Below are 14,939 nucleotides of genomic sequence, written 5' to 3' on the forward strand. Positions count from 1 at the left end.
TTCATTTTCCTTGTTTGCTTGTTGACACTCGATCGACATAGGGTCTGACATACTTCACCAACAACTTCCCAAAAATTGAAATATTAGATTCATGCATAGTACAGACAAACCCCAGCATACAAACAACCAATATATCAATCAAATAATGATTTTTTGTTAACCATATGATTACTCTAGATCATGATATAAGCCCTGATATTAGAAATCAACCAGGAAAACAAACTAAAAACTAAAAATATTATGAAAAATATATTCAGATGTACAGCTTTGTTACTTTGAATATGTAACAAAACTTTAATCAATATAGGTTGATTACATCTCATCCAAGGGAAAAACTGGATGATAATTAAATCTACCGAATCTGAAGAAAAAAAAAAGAACGGCAGGAAAACAAAATATTGAACCTCACCAATATTTTCTCTTTATCTTAATTTCTATCAAGCGATTGAATAAAGAACTGATGAAACAGGGTTTGCATATTCTTATTTATTTATAGGCAAATCAAGATAACTCATGACCTAGTTTTTGGAGGGAATTCTGTTTACCAGATTTATGATGCCGCCAAAATAATGGAGGGAGTCAAAAAAATTCTTTCATTAAAAAAATCAATATTTACAGCTCGGCAAAGAAAGGTTCAGAATAATATAGGGTTGGAGAAAGATTTTTTCCATTCCTTATATTTAGGGAAAATTGTTAAAATATAGGATAAAGGATGTCTTCCCACAATGCCACATATGAAGCTGACCACATGATCATTGGAGAAGCACTTAGATGTGTGTTATGGGTTAAAAAATAGCCTCACTATGATGTGTTTTCACCCTTTCCTATACTACTAGCAAGTTCAGTTAGTTTTTTTCCCAAAATTTTATATGATAAAAAAAATTGAAGAGAAAAAAATGGAGATATAATAGGAAATGAATGGAAATTGAGTATATGTGTCATTCCCTACAAAGTGATCAGATCTGACCCACTTTCAAAAAGCAATATTCTAGATTGCTTAATTTCCTGTAAAAGGAGTTGAAGGTGAACCGGTACTGAGTTGAGGAAAGAGAACGTCTGCGAATCGGTGACAACTCAGTCTTTATTTCTTCGTTTTCCTTCTTCGATTTTAGTGAATCTTCATTAATTCAGGTATTATTCAGACAGATTTAATACATATGATTGACATTAGCCTTCTTTTTCTTCGAATATGGATTTTAAAGAAACAATTGATGGTTCTGAGATGGCTCCATAAATCGTTGACTTATCAAAAAATCCTGAAATTCATCCTTCAGTGAATCTTATTGATGATCAAGATATCGATAGGTATGAAGCTTGGCGTTTCTCTTTAATTGGTAGACTTGTATTAAGTTCTCAGAAGATGCATCTATTTTAAAACAACAGTGGAAGCTCACCGATAAATATCAATTGATTCCTTTGGGTAACAGTTTTTTTACAATCAAGCTATCTAATGTTGAGGATAAAAATTATATCAAAACTGGAAAGTGGGAAGTACTTGATCAAGTTTTGAAATTTAGAAACTGGATATCAAATTTTAGGTCGGAAAATCAGAGAACATCTTCTGCAATGGTTTGGGTACGATTCCCTGGATTAAGAGTACTGGGATGAAAAACCATATTTACTATCAGCAGAGCCATTGGGAATCCTCTGAAAAATTTACATAAGGAACAAAAGCATTTATAAAGGATGGACGATAATGCAAGTCGAGAAAAATGAAGAAACAATCACATCACTACAGTCTCCTCCCAAGTTAAATTTTATTGCAGAACGGAGTACTCCCTAAATAAGTCTTCATTAGAGCCCAGATATTAAGCGACTGCTGGTGGAGAAGAGAATATGAGAAGATTATTTGTGATTATCTTCTTCCCTTTCCCGTATATGAGTGTTTACTGCCATATCTTCTGGTTGATTATTCTTGCCTTGTTTACACTCTTATACTCCCTCCGTTTCTAAAAAATAGGTTTGTTTGGTTTTTACAAAAATTAAGAAAACTAATCATTGGAGCCATTTTTCCATGCTTTTTTACTAATTTATCCTTTGGTCCTCGCTCATCTCTTATTAGAAAAAGAGGAGAGAGAAGTGACCCCCTTTTTATATTACGAGAAAAAATGGAGAGAGAGGAGTGGTCCCTCTATGGGTATAGTAGTAAAATCATAACATTTGACTTTCCAAATATAAAAACAAGCCTATTTTTTTGACATATCCAAAAAAGAAAACCTGTCTATTTTTTAGAAACGGAGGGAGTATAATCTTCTACGGGATAAGAAACTGTATGATAAGTTACAAAATCTTTCAACCTTTCAGGAGGGTGAATATTTTTGTTGGAGCGTCGTAAAACATGAGGTGAAGTAGACATCTCTAAAGATTCCGATAACACTGGTGGAACTATGTCATTATTAGACAGCTCTTCGGATTCAGATACCAAAGGCGAAACTGTGTCAGTAGTAGGAAATAACCTTTCCTCAAACAAGCCTATTTTTTGACATATCCAAAAAAGGAAACCTGCCTATTTTTTAGAAATGAAGAAAGTATATGACAAGAACTATTTCCTAGAAGTCCTGTCATTGTCTCTGTTGTATGTACTGTAATTGCAATACAGAAATGAGTTCTCTTCTCCTGTGGCCGTGGATGTAAGCTATATGCTGAACCACGTAATCCTTGTGTTCTTCCTGTAAGTTTTTATATCGCCAGCTTCCGCTTCAGTGACCATACTTGATCACCCTTGTTCTTGCTTCACCTCATTGCGTTCTCCCATAGATCCCAAAATTACTGCACACAAAATCTTCGGACCAACAATTCCACATCTTCCTTGTAACTTAAAGTAGCACCATTTTCATACTGAGTTTGAACATCCCTTGGCAGCACCCATCTTAATTACCAAAGACAATGAAGCAACTGCAAGCAGTTACAAAGAAGATGATAAATTTAAGCTAGGTGCTCGTGTAATTTATCGTAATTCTTGTATCTTCCACTTCTGTTGGACACAACAGTGGTAGATTAGACAGATACCTAAACTCCCATATACACCAAAGTGCCACTCTTGAAGGCAAAAAATTATGATAAATCAACCTTCTATAAGGAAAGCTTTAGGAGGCAACCACTTACTCCAGACAAATTTGTTAAGCAACACCATTGCCATGTCTTTAACTTAATCCAGCACCATCATTTATACAGCATCCTGGACTAACGTTCCCTTTTAGTTGGTTCATCTCATTAGGATTTAAATTAAAGCTCCTTGGTTTAGTTCAAATTTCAAGTCCAACAGATCAATGCTCTCTACTGGATCCAAATACCGGGAAGAACATAATAACCATTATTTGTCCGTTTGCATATCACAAACTACTGCCTCCCCCTTGTGTGCTAATTTTTGACAATCCAGGTAACAAACAAAGACATTCACGGTTCTATTTAAAGAAACAAAATTCCACCAATTATAAGGATTAACGTTTTTTTGACAGTTACAATTATACCTGAGAAATCTTTAATATACATAGTTAAACAGCGGAAATGTGGAAATATACCTTAATGCTAAGATGAAATAACTGTTCCATGTACAATCCTAGAGGAGATATGTTTACGTGTGGATGTATGCTACAATGGATTGCCGTCGGGATCCAACAACTAATCCTAGTTTTAGGAGACACATATATCTACTATCAGCAAGATGCAAATGTGAAAACAAATGTAGCTAGGATCAAAGAACAAAATCAAATGTAAAATCAAATGTCTTAGTTCTAGTATTACTAAAGAGAACCGGGTAAATGCATGTTAGAAAAACAGTGAAATTCAGTAGAGTAGCTAATTTGTTTACAACATAACTATCAAGCAACAGAAGAATGACACAGCTATGGACGTCATCATGGACATTTTCATGGAAAATTTGGTAGCTGTCTCATTTCCTGCTCCTAGCTCACATGTCACTTGGTATAACTTGGTGGATTTGATGGATTTAACACTGCCCATAGGAAAGCTTTGTCTAGATATTCCAAACTTCCCCAATATAAGGAACTGGTGAATTGGATACATGGGCAATCCACCACCCAACAGGAACCCTCACTATGTGTACACAAATTTTGTTAACCGAAAGTCCCCTTGTGTAGAAAGGATAAAAAAATTGTTTATGTTCTACCAATTTCACGTTACACACCTAAGGATCTGACATTATTTAAAATAAAATAAAATCGGTTATATTGTTTTAATATCAATCACTATAGATGTTGGGGTTTAATATCAATCACTATAGTGAATTACACTGAAAACTTCACTGGCCTTTGAAGTCCATACCCATTGTCGAGCTGGTAATCTCCATCAATGTTGTCATTTAGTGTCATCTAAAATGAGGAAGCATATTCAACTTGTAGCGCCCCAAAGCTAGCAGCTGACTAATCCAAAAAATTAACTAAATAAAGAGGCACTAAGAATCTAAATCAACTAATTAAAGATTCAGTAAAGAAATCTGCTTCAAAGCTTAACCCAAAACTAGCCCCACTATAAAATATATAATACAAGAACTCCTCTCAAATGATACATATACTATAGTCATATGGTTTACAAATAGAATGTACAACATAATAAACATATCCGAATTTAACCAACTAACGGACTCAACTCCTCAAAGCTTCCGCTGCGCAACGCTGATCTGTCTCTGAAACTGAGAGTGGGAATGGTTGAGCACATCATCCCTAAAAGGGGTGCCAGTAGAAATAAAATTTAACTTTCAAGTAATCACTGGAATGATCAAAAAAACAACACATGTTTTTCCTAGACACTAAAAGACAACCAATTCACAAAAATAAACAATCATGTATATGGAACTAACTTCTTCTTTCAAACAATGTATAATATTGAGTGCCAAATTCCACACCTAATAGGTATTGAGTGCCAAATTCACCTCATAAGCATAAAAGCTCGAAAGAAAGTAGGTATAAATGAAGGAGCGTATCATATATACCACAGATGAGAATTCCTATTTCCCAAGCATTCAAATGGAAATTCTTATTTCCCAAATATTCATAAAGACAAACAAAGCATTACAATTCCTTTCCGAACCATGGAAAGTTGAAAAGAATCAACAATACTTTCGGAATTAAAATACAACAATGCATGGATTACACAATCAGACAATGCATGAATTTGTTAAACATAAACTTTTGTAAAAGAAAACAACAATAATCACGAAAGAGTTAAATGTAAATTCCCACATTTTTTGATGACAAGCCACTCCTACCTCGAGATCCACGATCCACTGGTTCATCCTTTGAATCGATCGTTGTTAATAAAGACTAATTGTTAATCATACAAGAACTCTAAGAATCTAGTCAAAATAGCTCACGCAATAATCAAACAAATTAAACTAATGGTTCTAATCTCATTTATGGTTCTACACCTTTTTATTATCTATCTTTACAATAACTAAGAATTTATTAATCCAATTAGGTTGGTTCCATAGTCCATTAGCAAAGTCTTATAAATGTCTACAACTTTGTAGAAGGAACCAAAGACTAATTCAGACCACAAAGGTTTAATTCATGTTCAATAGGAAATCTGGATCTAAGTCCAAGCCCAACAAACCGGCCCGTTAAACTAAGGTCCAGTCCTTCTAAGTCAACTAACGGTCACAGGTCAACTAACAATCAACGTCTAAGTCAGTGATCAACATGTCAAGGTCCACTGAGTCAAGACTGGTCCACTGAGTCAAATAGGATCAAATCCTAATTACTGAGTTAACTCACACAACTAAGCTGACTCGATTGAATCAGATAAGTCAGACAACTGACTGGGATGACTGACAAGCCTAAGTTCAATTTCAGCTTCATTTCATACAACATAACTTTCTTATTTATCATACAATTCTACAATGATTATTCACATCAACTTTACCAATTTACATCTATAATTTTCGTCATCACAGAGATACAACCAATTAACACTAACTTCATAATTTAATCACTATCGTAACCTCAGCTTACCTGCAATAGCAGTTTCAAGCTTTCACAGCAATACTCCAAACCACTACTTATAATCCTTAATAATTCATATAACACTTTCACTTCAAATAATCTTGCACACTCAAATTGAGTCTCTACCAATTCACAAGTTGCAACTGTAACTCAATTCCATATCCACCATCTCCAACTCTTCACTACATCAATCATTAGTTCACTCAAAAAAATTCTTAAACCTCCACTAACCACTCATGTCCACCGTAGCTTCAACCACACTACCATTACAACTTTAAATGCACATCTTGGATCATTCTCAGTTCCATAACCATATCAAAATCTCATACCTCACCAAACCCACATTTCCTGCAAAATCTCATTAATTCAGACCATCCCATAACACCTACAACTTCATATACACAAACAACACCAATCATTCTCTAGCACACTTAAACTTCCATGAATAAAATCATCATTGTCAGTTAAACAAACTCCACTGCACACCCATATCTTCAGTGAAATCTAATCCATTCTAACTCATTTCATTCATTGTAATCACAACAATACCAAATACCCATCTTGAAATAAAAATTAATTCTTGTATCTTCTCCATTATCTGTAACTCAAGAAAATTCAGCTACAACCAAACTTCATTTAACACCTATCTCAGACCTTAATTCAGTTATCAACCATATAAACTTAGTATTGGAATTATACTGATTTTACTAATAAGAGCGATACCTTAAATCAGTGTGGCACAGGCAACTGAGGTCGAATTCTTCCTTCCTTTGTCTCAGTTGAACTCTCATCTCAAACTATAAACACCAAACAATCTTCATCACGGTTTGTGGGTGAAAACTGTTTCTTCCGGTTTTGGTAAATTTGGGTGTGTGGATGAGAAACGAGCCTAAACCTTAAACAAATGCACTGCACGGGAGTACTTTAGATTCAAGAGATCAATCTGTACAATCCTGGCCTAAACCAACACTACAAGAAAATTGGACTTTAGCGACTATCAGGATTTTGTTGGTACATGGCCGTTTTGGGTGGCTGGAGCTCGATAACAGCCGACATGGCAATGGATACGCTCAGAGGCTAAAGGCTTATTTTCTAAAGGTCTATATCAACGATTCCGTTGGAACAAATATCTTTCAACATCAATGAAGCGACTCAAAATCTGGTTGGCACAATTTTTCAGTAAGCACTATCTATCGTTGGTGAAATATATAACCCACAAAAATATATGTTGTTGAAGACTTATACATTGTTGGTGGAGGTGGCAAATATTAAAACGCTGGAAGCGGATGAAGTATTTGACCCACTGAATTTTAGTTTCTCTATGCGTTTGGCGTTGTAGGTAAAGGATTTTACCCGCTAAATGTTTGGACGGTTGAGTGATCTATCAACTTAATTTTCGTTGGTTAATGAGTTTACCTGCTAAATATTTTGTTGCTTGGCAGTTGGTTGAGGTCTCTGGGAGCTGAAATTCCAGTTGCTCAAGGATTCCAGCTACATAATAATCAGTCGGTGAAGTTCTGTGATTACGTGATGTGTCGCTGATCAAGATTTGTTGCCTTCAAATGTTTAGTTGGTAGGTGCTTTAATCGTCGTTGACCAACAACTTAAACTAGTAAATATTGAGTTGCTCAAGTGTTTCACCATTACCAGTTGAGCTGCTTAAGGTGTTGGTAGAGTATATATAAAAGGATTATTCGGTAATAAAATTAAACCCAAATCAACTTCAGAATTTCTTTTATTTAGATATTTGCTTTTATTCATTGTTTTCAATGACTACAATTAGAACATACACGTGTGCTCGTATCCAAAATAATGGTAGATTAAAAGAAAAACTGACTAAATTACTACGAGGAGATGCTAGACCTAGGCTTTCATTAAGGAATTGGTAGCAACTAAGAGCAAGGATCTGGGCTATTATAACTTGCAGCAGTGTAAGTCGTCTTGAATGAAATATCATTTCTGATACCCATGTCTGCAAATCAAAATCATCAAAATAAGTAAGGTGAGATATATATGAAGGAGATTTTTTATAGAGTTGAAAGACTTCAATAGGTGTTCGATGTATTGAAAGTTTGAGGTTCTGAAATATCGTCAAAACCTAACTTATTCAGATTCACTGGAATATTTTCCCAGCGATGCATAAAAACATGACTACGAATATCTATTAAAAAAAAAGCCTTTACATCGCTTTAACCTTCAAAGTAATTATTGAGTTTGAGTAAACCGTAAACTACCTTGCTATATTTTATGTTCCGCTCATCAATAAACATGGTAGTAACATTTAGTGAATATTTGACAGAGATTTACTGGGATTAAGGTTCCCTAGATTGAACCATCTGATACCGGATCTGGTTCCTCCCTCCAAAAATGATATTTTGTGTCTTGTATATAAACAAACAAAAACATACCAAGAAGATCAGAACTATCCACAATATGGAACCCAAGGAAAGCCAAACTAAAACAGAAATAACAATAAAGCCTGATACAAATATTTGGTACCTTTATCTAAGATACACTTTGAAGCTCAGTAGTGGAAGATTGATTTGATAGTTACAACAAACCACTGAGCACTATTACTACTAAAATCATTGCAGACGAAGAAATTTATTGTACTTGTTGACCTTCTTTAGACATTCAACATCCAAGTACTCCATACAGTACTCCAAAGGAGCGATGTATTATTACAACAGATGAACAATTTGTTTACTTCTTATAGATATGCCTGACGTCAATTTATGTAAGACCCTAAATCAGATTCTAGAGAGACCAGTCCCAATGGTATGTGTTGTTGAACACTAAGAAATCATTCCAACTAAGAATATGTAAACAAAATGTTATGATACATATCGGACCACCAACTAACATATAATATCCTGACTAACAGAAGCGACTAGTCACACTATGTATGGATATCTGTGCCCAAGTATCATTATAATAGATACGCACGCAACATTGCACCACTGGTTATGTTTCATTGACCAGGTGAGCAATAATGCGTACTTATGACAGAACATTCAAAATTTCTAGATCTAAATTCCTTACATAACATGTGATGGAACTATACTGATACAACATCAAAACAAAGTCAAACAAAAGTTCAACCGTACCAAGAAGAAGTTTAGTTTATTCAAGTGCAGTTATTTTCTTTTGTGCAAGATTATCTGAAGAACTAAGAGAAAGAGTAAGTTACCCAAAATCCTTTTGTGCAAGATTATCTCAAGATGAGAGTACCATCATCATATCTGACACGCTTCACCGTTGTTGCCTTGATGTCATGTAGAGATGCCTAGTGGCAAGCTGAACACCCTTCGGATATTCTCTTCAGGCATGTCTTTTTAAAGAGCTTATTCTTGATCATACATGATTTATGGGAAGGCTGGATAATGTAAAACCAAATTAAAATCCAATTAGTAAGTAACTAAAGCAGAATTACAAGACAAAGATAGATACAGAGAGAAGCAAAGGGAAGAGTAAAGAGTCGGAAGAGTCACCATTATCACTTCTAGTTCAGAAGTCAGAACAAGAAAACCTTCTTGCTTATTTGATCCTTCCACTGAATACACTGGTTCTGCCATCAATCCTAAGCAAACGTTCAGACAATTACATATTTTTCGAATCACAGGCAACATAGTTTTCATAACTAAGAACTGAATTTTCCTGTTCCAAAAAAAATGAACAACTTAGTATGAGATTTAATACATACTTGTGAATGGAAAAAGATCATGGAGATAATGATGACAACGATTTGTAGTAGTACCGTGGACAAAAAATTCACTTTAAGCAACATAATACGATACTGCAAGGATTCTTCTTCTAAATTTAATTTTTTTGCAATATACAGAAATCAAAGAGGTTTAAGTAACAAATTTTGAACTGAAGTTCTACTTCCACGTCTCCATCTGCAACTCTTATTTTACAACGCCCATATGCGTATCATATGATGCTCTCTGCATCCCCTGCATATGAACATCAAAGAAGTGTCATAAACCTATAAATGACTTCGGTTATAAAGTTATGAACAAATTAAGAACACAACTAAAGGAAGTATGAGCTTTAATCTCTTAATACCTTCTCTACACCCAATCTTCTCCAGTCAGAATTCTTTTTAACTTGACCTTAAATAGAGATCTGTCCACGACTCCACATAATCCAGGGTTCACTGAGACTCACTTGAAATGGGTAGAAGAGAAGTAAAAAAACCCTTTCAATAAGCCTTGATCCAAAAAACTCCAGCATCACCTCAGTGATAACCTATAAAATCACATAAACAACTCAGTGATGGCACATGGTATCAAAGAACATCACATAAGTTAGCACCCGCAATGCCCTGTTATTCCACGGTTGATGATAATCTATGATTAATGACTAATAAATGAATATAATACTTCAATGAATATTTATTAACCAAGAAGGATTCCTCGATCATCTCTCTTTTTATTGCTTACAACTTAATCTTTTGAATTTCTTTATTTTGTTTAAAATCTAAAACAAAACCCCTATTTTTGTGACATATTTGACAACTAAAACTCACTGCTCTTCGTGGGAATGATCCTTGCTTCCATTATATTACCAGTTAATTTGGTGAAAATAAGTGATTTAATTTGATTGCACTTAGGACAGTCATCAATACTTACATTTAGGCATAAGTTGACAATTAATAAATTAAAACATAAAAAAATAGATTATATTTAGGAAACATGCTTAAGATCTCAGAACAACTTCCATATTGGAATTCTTTTCGATTAATGTGGAGCCACTCGGCCCGACATCTTTGTCCAAGGTCCATCATGGTTTCATCATTCCTTATTTCAACCGGATTGCATTACCAAAGCAACATACAAATTAACTTCATTATTGGTTACAAAGAAGCGACCACTCAGTGTAGTCGCGTCGCGATTGTAGAGGTTCATTGTTTCTTATTGAAATTTCATACATATGTTTTCCCAAAATGGCTTGACTTGGAGTGCACCACCAATGATAGGACCTTGAGTTAAAAAACATAATTACTACAAGTACATTCATATTTCGCACTAGTAAACTTTGGGCTTTGTCTTCTAATTTGATTTTGATTTTGCACATTGGCTCGGTTAACAATCTTTTATTTTCGGCAGCATATTCGTTTTCTGTGAACTTATTCGTATTCATATTTTGAAAATTTGGAAATTTTTTTTGAAAAATTATAAGAGTTATGAAAATTATGTAAGATGTGTGAGTTTGAGAAATTCTAGTGTGAGTTGAAATGAATATGGAGCTGAAAAATAAAAGAGGTAGAAGAAGGGCGAGGAATGAGGGTCAGAATCGGATAATTAAGAAGCATATCCAAAAAAGCTTAAGACAGTCTCAAAACTTGAATCTGCTTCTTTAAGAAGAAAAAGAAAAAGAGGAGGAGAGGATTTTGATGAAGAAAGATCTAGGAAAGATGACATTGAATCCGATGAAATACCAAAAAATCCAATCCCACTGAACTCGTTATCAATCATGCAAAACCCAGTGTTGAGGAAGATGAAGAGAGAGAGGAGGAGGATTCTGGAAAATAAAAATTGTTATACACCTGACCTTGGTCGATGGATCTTTCATGAAAACCTTACTGTTAGAGCATAGCTCGGTTGAACTCACCAAGCGTTGGTATGTCAAGTGTGATTGTCATACTTTAGTATCAAAACTCATCTAGAGTCGCTTAATTAGTTACTAGAGTCAACTTCGTTTAGGTTAGACTAGAAAGTCTAGGAATGTTGAAGACATAAAAGTATTACTCCGAACACCTGAAAAATATAAAGAAGTAACGACTGCAACGACAACACTATCCTTTCTCTTGAGGTTAGTAATATTGACTTGATCTTGTTTCCATTCCTAACGTATATTTCAAGTCGTTTTAGATTGGAAACATAACATGCGATGATATAAACATATGAAAATCTAGTGCCAGACTTGGTCATATTAGTATGATCAAAGTATTAAGGAATTATAATATGAAGTATAACATTTATATTTTGAACTTCGTAAATAGGACATCGACATAATCTATTGTGATGAGCCGGAAAATTACGCCTGACGCGCCAGGGCGCATAGGCCATAACTTCCCCGATGCGTCGTGATGATGCTACTTACCGGGCCTTAAAACTAGAAAAATGCACGTTCATTTTCCCTTGCAAGTATGTTCGCTGAGCATGATGCAGTCACACCGTTACAACTCTTGACCAAGGTTAGAAAATAGAAGCTTATCCTTGTCAGGAACATTTTTCCAATTGAAGCGAATACCACACTCTTGACCATCACGTTCTAGAATTCGCGAGTAATAGTTCTTCAAAAAGGAATCGACAGAATACTTCGAAGGATCATATGCGTTCGCTTTCTTGGGTACGGTAGAAGATCCAGGACCTCAGGAGTGATCCACAAACTCATTAAGTAGGCGAATGACATTCCCAGACAGCTGAAATACTCCTCCTTACGGTTCTATGCGAGTCAAAACTTCGTAAAAGATGTGACTGTCAGGATTGTATGGAGGAATTGGAAGTCCATCCTCGGTTTCCCTAGGGTAATGATAACTATGTTGGAGGTCCAAGCTTCTTTGTGAATCTATTTATAATCGAGTTCAGCGTCTTTTGAAGAACTTTCAGGAATAGAGAATGTAAACCCTATTTAAGATAAATCTTTGACGAGGTAAGCAAGAGATTTTTTTGCAAGGGTAGATATTTTTCGGCGTCATGGAACTAAAAAAGAAGGTAGCAAAATATTAGAAACTCAAGAAAAAAAACATGGGGGAGTAGATCATACCCTAGCTTGAAGTTGAAATAAATTTGGAAGAGAACCTTGGAGGCTAAGCATGAACACAAGGAAGAAGGAAAAATTTGCATAAGAAGAGGAGTCGCAGAATAAAAAAGTTAATGAAAAAATATTTCTCTCAGATGGTATTTATATCTCTAGGGACCGGTCGAAAAGGTATAGGATCAAAAGAAATGAGTTAGTGAAGACGTGTCGGTTACAAAATGATAGATATCTCACTTGGAGACTGCTACGCGAGAAATTAGGAGACATGGATACAATTACGAAGTAATGTAATTCTCTTCCCATCCTACCCTCGTTCGGATGACAAGAGAAGAGGTAAATGTGTGGGCAGGAAATCTCGTCGCCATGTTGACGAATCTTAAAGCACAAACACCTGTGAGGAGTATTTGTGAAGAGTATCAACGAAATATTAGTGAAGCACTCTCCCTGCTTTGGAGATAACTACCCATCCAACGAGATGAAGACACGTGTAAAGCATTTAGGAGAGATCGACGATCAAATTTGAAGTGGTGGTTGAGCAGGAAACATAATCTGACTGGTCATAAAGGACAATTGACGAGACACAATTTGGCGAGTTCAATGCTAAAGTTAGCAAGGAAAAGGGGAACGACGACGAAGATAAACCTTACGCAAGAAAGTTATTGTGCAGTCCGCGGCGAAGTAGCCAATGCGATGAGCTATAAACTACTAATTGTAATTCGTATATAAAAGGAAGCAAAAACAAATAAGAGAGTGTTGAGATATTTACGGTTCTTAGCATACTTTGTGAGAGAGTTTTTACTAACTCCCAGATGTACTAAGCTCATAACCTTGTATTGTCAATCATAGTCACCTTCGTTAATATAGGTTTTAACACCGAACCACGTAAAGCGCTCGTCTTCTTTTACCTTGAATGCTTGTTTAATCATCTAAGTTCTTATATACTCGACTGACTATCCTGCTAGTAGATTTAGTGTCATTTTTTTGGATGTACTGTGAGATTTCCTGTTTTTTGATTACCTCATTGAGACAGACTTCAACGCGCCCAGATATGTCTGAATATTTTCCATAACCAAAGTGGAATCTACTTATCCTTGGACTTCCCCCTTACAATTGTTAATTTATTAGTAGTTGTTAGTATTTGGTCGTTGTATCTTGACCCATGACCAAATCCATATATATGCATGCATATGTAGTGAGGGAATTGTGGAATCAGTCGTGCAAATAAGTGAGAACCCTGCGGATGACTACTTTTCATCTCATATCCTATCGTTTGTACCCAAAATTACTTTTGGGCACGAAACACGATTGAATCGATGATTTGGTGTGTATTTAGGGCTAGGAGACGAATTGAAGAACAAATAAAAGAGACACAGGTTTTACGTGGTTCGGCATGGTTTGCCTACCTCCACTGATGAATTCCCCTTTGGGAGTGATGTTTTATTGATCTTTAAAATTTCAATGGATTTACAATGACTTTTTTTTCTGTATTTAGCTTACCCCTCCTCGGATTACATTTCCCTCTATTTATACCTTTGCGAATTAGGGTCTTACCCTCATTATGAGGTAAACATAAATGGTATTTACTTCCCTTGCATGCCTCCGGGTATTAAACTTGCATGAAACTGCCATGCATTCCTACTGACTTGCCCTGCATGCCTCCTGGAATTAATCAACCCTGCATGCTTCCTTGTATTGATTTGCGGGCCTCCCGTGTATTTTATACACGGTACAAACATCGCCCCCCTCTTAACCTCCAACTTGTTGGGGGTTAAGAATTTTGTTTTTCGAACTTCGGACTAGAAACTTGAACTTAATCATAATGCGGACGGACCTCTCGCAATCGTTCCAATGAATTTTGAACCTTAGTTAGCAATTCGCCGAACCATTCGCAAATGATTCACGAATTTTTGCGAACCAGTGGAGGGCGAACAAATCGGACATCCAACTCAGATTCCGAACATGGTACGCGCATTTTATGAGGTTGCCCGTTTATACGCGTCTTTTGCGTTCCGAACTAGAGTCGTGGGACTATAGTCGGCCCATTAGTAACCCAACTTCCAATCCCATTTTCCAGATGTCCACAGAGAACTCCCAAAAATAAATGGTATTTACTTCCCTTGCATGCCTCCAGGTATTAAATTTGCATGAAACTGACATGCATTCCTACTGACTTGCCATGCATTCCTACTGACGTTAATCAACCCTACATGC

Source organism: Papaver somniferum, chromosome 11 (assembly GCF_003573695.1).
Source record: "Papaver somniferum cultivar HN1 chromosome 11, ASM357369v1, whole genome shotgun sequence".
Taxonomy (NCBI): domain Eukaryota; kingdom Viridiplantae; phylum Streptophyta; class Magnoliopsida; order Ranunculales; family Papaveraceae; genus Papaver; species Papaver somniferum.